Below are 7,856 nucleotides of genomic sequence, written 5' to 3' on the forward strand. Positions count from 1 at the left end.
TTTCATTGTACTAATACCATTCTACCAAGCATCCACAATTAAGATAGAAGTTGAATAGTCATCAATTATGTTGAGTTCCTATATGTCTACAGAAATTGACAACACAACGATTTAAGCACAAGTTATTCCTTTTGATTACATAGGGCAAATAAAACTGTTAGAGTTACCCACTAATCATGCACAACGTACATGAACCTATGCTAGCATGGCAAGTTCTAAATCTCAAGATCCACCGTCGCTTCACAAGAGATTAACACCATATCTTATATCTTCGCGACGTACATAAGAGGAATACGCACAACCAATACTAGATATCATACAATAATCACACACTAAAGTATTAAACAATTAACTAAAGAATTCCATAATAAATCCGTTGCAACCCCATGATCACGATTAGCCCATAATAGCACTTATCGTCATCATGGGTTCATATGAAATCATGATAAACAAACACAAGAAAATAATAACTAAACTAATTATATTAAAACAGAGTACGTCACAAGAGTAAATAAGTTCAAAGTAAGAAAACTAGCATCCAACGTTACAACGAAACAAGAATCACAAGAAGATATGCTTCCTCTTCGTTGCGGTGTGCTAAATCGGTCTTCTTCCTTATCTCCTTCACTCCTTGCATAAAAACACAATCTTCTTCAATCCACACTTGTGAAAACGTCTCAAATCTACTTATATAATAGTCCCATAAAACTCAGATTACATAGAAGTGGAAACCAAACAGAAGTAGAAGTCCAGAAATATTATATCTTTTTTCCCGACCCTGCGCGGCCGCTCAGCATAGCTGAGCGGGCGCTCAGCTTGCTGCGCGGCCGCTCAGCAATGCTGAGCGGGCGCTCAGACCTCTACTGGAAAAAATCTGATTTTGCTCCGTTTCTTCGCCGTAATCTGCCCGTTTCTTTCCTCTCGCAATGGTGAACACATGCCAAGGTTTATTCTTGATGATTCCTCCCCTGAAATGCAACTAATACCCTGAAATGCATAAACACTAGAAAAACGCATCAAATACACAAAATACTTGATTTCAAGACACCAATTTAAGCCATTTTAAGACGTTCTAAGTGGTATAAAATACCACTTATCAGCAAGTAAAATTAAAGTGCAGCCAGTGGTCACAAGTTAGAATTATATTTGCAAACTGTACATTTAAACTGCTTGGTCCTGGTGCAGCCATGTAGTCTTCTTCTCTCTCCAGTCTACCACTCTATATAATCAATCAGTGGTAAATGAAATTTATATCTCTCCATTTTTACAAAGTGCGAAGATCTTGCAAAATTATTTCAGCATTTCTTAAAAGTTTGATTTGACAAGGATTGGTCATGTCCAATTTGATTCACACCATTTAAAGCCTTACAAACTTACAACACACATTATTTAGAGGTCATTTGATTGTATTTAATAACTTTTGATATGAGCTTTAGATTTTTACAGTGTTAAAAAGAACCCTAGATTTATAGCTTGTTGCTTTGTTTCTTTTTATATTTGTAGCTTCGAATCTTTGTATTTGGAGTTGTAATCAAACCCTCTGGGTATTTATACTTTTGAATAAAAAGAATATTTACCCTGAATCTCTTTGCTTGTTTATTTCATTTTAGTTTTGATATTCCGCTACATTAAATTGAAAAAAATGAAAAACATACATTCACCCCCCTCTATATGTACCTTTTGGACCTAATAATTGGTATCATAACTTGTTCATCGATATACAGATTAGATCCGTTAGATTAGCAAGTTTTGCTGTTGATTTTGGTTTTATGGAGTCTGCGACTGCTTTCGATGTTTAGATCTGATTTTGGGTTTGTTGGTTTTGACTTGACTGCTTAAGTATTGTTGACTGATTAGGTTATCATATTTTGAGATGGTATATTGCGATTTTTTCTTAGATCTAAAAAGATGAGTTCTTAGAAGGTCAGTAGTATTAAGGTTCCTCAGTTTGATAAATGGAGATACAATTTATGGAAGAAGAAAATGCTTTTATATATTCTGGCGTCAAATCCAGAGTATATGAGGGTATTGAGAGAAGAAAGACATGTGTCGATGAAGGATCATCCGAAGTTTCCTAATATAAGGATGTCATGTCCTGAATCAGAATGGACTGCTCATGACAAACAACTGATAGCTCTGGATGAAGGCCTGCAACTTATATTGGTGGATTTAATGGATGATGATATGAGCCATCACATAATGGTCTGTGAAAGTGCCAAGCACATGTGTGAAACTATAGAACTGCTTATGGAAGGAACTGAAGATGTCAAGTGGAACCGACTAGATATCTTAACTTCACAATATGAGGCGTTTAAGTCCTTTCCTAGAGAAAGTATAACTCAGGTCTTTGAAAGATTGAACAAGCTGTTGAATGAATTGAGTATTCATGGAAAGACTTATCCTCAGAGAGAAGTCAACATGAAGTTTATGCTTGTCCTACCTCACCACTTGGAGAATGAGGCTTCATATGTTCGTGAGTGCGCTGATTTTGAAACCATGACACTTGAAAAGTTGATTGGTAAGCTGAAGACTCATAAAATAGAGCAGGAACAAAGAAATATCATCTATGATGGTGGAACAGTTGATAGCAAGAATTTTGAACCACTCAAGACAACTACTCTTGTAGCCAGTGGAATCAAAGAGCTTGACATTACTATTGAAAAGCTTTAGTCCAAAGCTGAAGCACTCTTTGAAGCAGAGATGGATGATGGAAGCCTCTCTGGTAATCCTAGTGACTATTATACCATTAAGGAGCTGCAAGGTATGGAAGACCCTACAACGGCCAACTTAGCTGGGATGTTCAGTAACATCAGTTTTAGAAGGAAGCACGACTTTAGGGGTTCTGGAAGCAGCAATCGTGGTCAGAGGTCAAGTTCATCTTCTAGATCAGGTTACAAGACATGAATGGTAGACAGAAGCAAGTTCAGATGCTACAACTGTGATGAGTTTGGGCACTTTGCCACTGAATGTAGAAAATCCCAACAAGAAAGGGATAAAGGCAAATCTTATCCGAAGGACTCCGGTAGCTCAAGGAAGTATCCAGTGAAATCATACATAGCTGAATGGAACAGCTAGGATGACACTGACGATGAAGAAGAACAATATGGAAATCTTGCATTAATGGCAGAATCTTCATCTCAGGTAAAATTTCCAACTATTCGTGCTTTACCTCCAGATAACTTATATAAGAATGAACACTGTATCGCCTTCAGGCAGACTGTCCTAGTGTATGTAAATGTTATTTCTCATCACTATCTTAAGGCACAATGCAATACAAAGGAATGCATTGAACTACATGATGCTGTAAAAGAAGTGTATAGAAACGTGAGTACTATATTGCGATGTACTCTACTTGATGTCGAAGGCCTTAAAGTAGAACTTAAGAAAGTTAAAGATGAAAATGATAAGTTAGTTCTAGATAGGGTTAGTGTTGAGAATCTTAAGCAAACCAATAAATATTTAGAGCTTAATATTACTAAGCACTTTGAGATAGAAGAAGAGATTAAGAACAAGAATGCAGAATTAGAAACTAAATTGCATGCTTTTACTGATTCTGCAAATCTTGCTAAGAATCTCATAGCTGATCAAGTAGTAGGTGGAAAGGTTGGGATAGGTCTAGGCTACGATGAACATAGAAATGCTTTTAAAAAATGAGTAGTTGAAAATGACCCTATAGAGAAAGTTGTTAATCCCCCTGGTACACCTCATGTTCTTAAGGAAGCTAAGAAGCCTCTGTTTAAGAAAGCTATTATTGAGCCCTTTGATGAAGATAATCTTTATATTCATCATGAGATGCTTGTTGAGGATCTCGAGCTCTCAAGGAGACAAAAGGCAAAGAAACCTAAGTCTGTTGCTAGTGACTCCGTATTATCTTTTGCTGGACTAGGTTTTACTTCCAAGACTAAGAAAAATAGAAACAGAAATGGTAGGATAGGAACTAATGGCCCTAGGAAGTTATGTAATAACTGTGATTCTGCTGGCCACCTTAATCATTCTTGTAGAAAGGTTAAAGTAGACAATGTTAAGATTGTTTATGTGCATAACATGCCTAACATGCCTAAAGTTTCTAAGTGTGATAAATCTGTTTACATGCCATGTGTTATATCTTTCATGAACACTTATCTTCATTCCACATACTCACATAATACATGTCATAACCATGATAAGCATGCTAGTAAGAACACTTGTAGATCAAATATTATTAGCCCTCCTAAAGCTAGGAAAGTGGCACCTGTCACCAAGCCAAAAAGCAATTATGTTGGTACTTCTGACAGTGACAAGGAAACAGTCAATGATAAAACAAAAATTGTTATGCCTGTCAATTCTGTTAAACGAAATGTTATATATTAAAATGCTTCTAAGTCTTCTGGACCCAACTTAGTTTGGGTACCAAATAAAACTTAATCATCTTTGTTATCAGCATATTAAGAAGAAGAAGGTCATGTGGATTCTGGACAGTGGATGTTCAAGGCATATGGCTGGAGATAAAGCCCTGCTATCAAAGGTGGTTGAGAAAGTTGGCCCAGTGGTTACTTTTAGAGATGACAACAAAGGTTATACTACTGGATATGGCTGTTTGGAAATTGGCAATGTCATCATTGAAGAAATCTTACTAGTTGAAGGTCTTATGCATAATCTCCTCAGTATCAGTCAATCCCGTGACAAAGGATGCAAAGTATTGCTCAAGAATGACAAGTGTTTGATCTCTAATCAGAAGAATGAGAAGCTGACTCTAAATGGAGTTAGAAAGGGTTATTTGTTCGTAGCTGAATGGAATTCTGCAGATGGTCAAGTTATGTATTTCTACAATAAAGATTCTCCAGATGAAAGTTGGTTATGGAATAGGAAGCTCTCCCACTTGAACTTCAAGACCATGAAATCTTTGGTTAAGAGGGAATTGGTGAGAGGATTTCCCGAGATAGAATTCAGTCCGGATGGACTTTATGATGCATGTGAGAAAGGAAAGTCAAAGAGGGCATCACACAAGAAGAAGACAATAACTGACATCACCGAACCACTACAACTCCTTCACATGGATTTGTTTGGCCCTGTCAATGTCATGTCTATGTCAAGAAAGAAATATGGATTAATGATTATTGATGACTATTCCAGATACACATGGGTGTTATTCTTACATTCAAAGGATGAACCAGCTGATATAATTATTGATCACATCAATAATTGAGTTAGAAGCTGGAGTGCCTGTGTGAACATTCGGATCAGACAATGTAACAAAATTCAGAAATGTGAAACTGAATAATTTTTGTGTTGAGAAGGGCATCTCAAGACAATTTTCAGCACCAAGGACACCACAACATGGAGTGGTTGAGAGGAAGAATCGAACATTGGTTGAATCTGCAAGGACTATGCTTGATGAAGCCAATCTTCCTACCTACTTTTGGGCTGGAGCAGTTAACACTGCATGCTATACCCAAAACAAAACTCTGATCAACGAGATGTATGGAAGACCCCTAATGAGTTAATGGCCAACAGAAAACCAGCAGTGAAATAGTTTCACGTGTTTGGAGGAAAGTGCTTTGTGCTTAAGGATGATGAACATCTTGGCAAGTTTAATGCTAAAGCTGAAGAAGTTATCTTTCTAGGATATTCTCTGGAGTCAAAAGCTTATAGGGTATATGTGATTAGTGATCAAAAGGTTGTGGAAATCATTAATGTAACGTTTGATGATGCAAAGCTCCCAAGTACTCGGAAGGAAAATGATGGTGATAATCTTGATACTGAAGATCTTTCTGATAGAGAAGATGAACCTGAAGTTATTCCAGTTAACAATGACAATGGTAATGATCCTGATGATCATAATTCTGATTTAGATTTAGATGGGAATGGTCCCGGAACAAGTAATGATAGTCACACTATCTCTGGGACTAGTCCTCAAGCTTCATATTCTGGAGATCAAGCTGGCAACAACTCAGGGGGAGAAGAACAAGGATCCGGTAGTTAGACTCAACATAATCCTCGAAATGTTGAGTCATCAAGAGATAATCTACCAAGACAGAAGGTATGGAGTAAAAATCATCCTAGGAATTTGGTACTTAGTGATCCAGATAGTGAAGTCAAGACTAGAAGAGCTACAACAATTTTAATGTTTCTAATCTGGGTTTCTATCTCAAATGGAGCCAAAGAAAGTAGATGAAGCTCTTGGGGATCGTGATTTGGTGATTGCTATGCAAGAGGAACTCAATCTGTTCGAAAGACAGAAAGTGTGGAAGCTTGTACCCAGACTAAAAGATAAATCAGTGATTGGCACAACATGGGTTTTCAGAAACAAGCTTGATGAAGATGGAATAGTAACAAGAAATAAGGCGAGACTGGTTGCTAAGGGATTTCTCAAAAAGAAGGGATTGACTACGATGAAACCTTTGCACCAATTGCTAGACTTGAAGCCATCAGGATATTCTTAGCATTTGCAGCATATTCAAATTTTAAGGTATATAAGAGGGATGTGAAAAGTGCTTTCCTGAATGGTGAGCTTGAAGAAGAGGTCTATGTGGGGGTAACCCTTTGGCTTCATAGATCTCGAGTTTGAAGATTTTGTCTATTTTCTCTTCAAGGCTTTTTATTATCTAAAGCAAGCACCAAGAACATGGTATAACACTCTCTCAGAATTTCTTCTTGAAAATGGTTTTACTAGAGGTGTCATAGATAAGACTCTGTTTCATAAGAATCATAAAAATAATATCATACTTGTGCAAGTCTATGTTGATGACATTATATTTGGGTCTACGAATGATACACCTTGTGTATGGTTTGCTAAGCTTATATAGAGTAGGTATGAGATGAGTATGATGGGTGAGTTGAACTTCTTTCTTGGACTATAAGTGAGTCAGAAATCAGATAGTATCTTCATTTGTCAAACGAAATACATCAGAGATCTTCTGAAGAAATATAACTCGGAAGATTCAACACCTGTAAAGACTCAAATGGCAACTGCCACAAAAATTAATCAAGAGAAGTCTGATAAGAAGGTGGACATCACTAATTATCGAGGCATGATTGGATCATTACTCTACCTGACTGCAAGTCGTCCAGATATAATGTGTGCAACATGCTTGTATGCACGGTTCTCGGATGATCCAAAGGAATCTCATCTGATATATGTTAAAAGAATTTTCAGATATCAGAAGGGTACACCTAATCTAGGTATATGGTATCCTAAAGATACGGGCTTTGATCTCATCGTCTACACAGATTCTGATTAAGCTGGTTGTAAGATTGATCAGGAGAGTACTTCAGGAAGCTATCAATTTTTGGAAGAAGATTGGTTTCTTGGTTTAGTAAGAAGCGGCATTTCGTTTCTACCTCTAATACTGAAGCTGAATATATTGTTGTTGGAAGTTGCTGTTCTCAAATTTTTTGGATGAGAAACCAACTCCGGGACTATGGACTTGATTTAAAGAATTTTCCTATCTATTGTGACGACACAAGTGCCATAGCAATCTCTTACAATCTTGTTCAGCACTCTAGGACCAAATATATTGATATAAGGTATCATTTCATTGGAGAGCATATAATGAATGAAATTGTGGAACTTCATTATGTTCCCACAATGGATCAAATTGCAGACATTTTCACGAAGCCACTTGATGAAGTTACATTCAATAAGTTGGTTAGTGAACTTAGCACGTTGAATTTATCCAATTAATTGGAAATCAACAAATGTAATTTGATGCGGGTAAACTTTACTACCCCAATGATGATGCTTTGAGGGAAAGTAAGTTTATATCTCTATTTATTATATATATCCATGTTTGTAAACTTGTTTTGAAGCTAACTGATTGCCATGTGTTATATGTTATATGCTAGCGGTAAGTCAGTTAGAGTTTTTGATGCAGTAT

Source organism: Apium graveolens, chromosome 4 (genome assembly GCF_009905375.1).
Source record: "Apium graveolens cultivar Ventura chromosome 4, ASM990537v1, whole genome shotgun sequence".
Lineage (NCBI taxonomy): Eukaryota > Viridiplantae > Streptophyta > Magnoliopsida > Apiales > Apiaceae > Apium > Apium graveolens.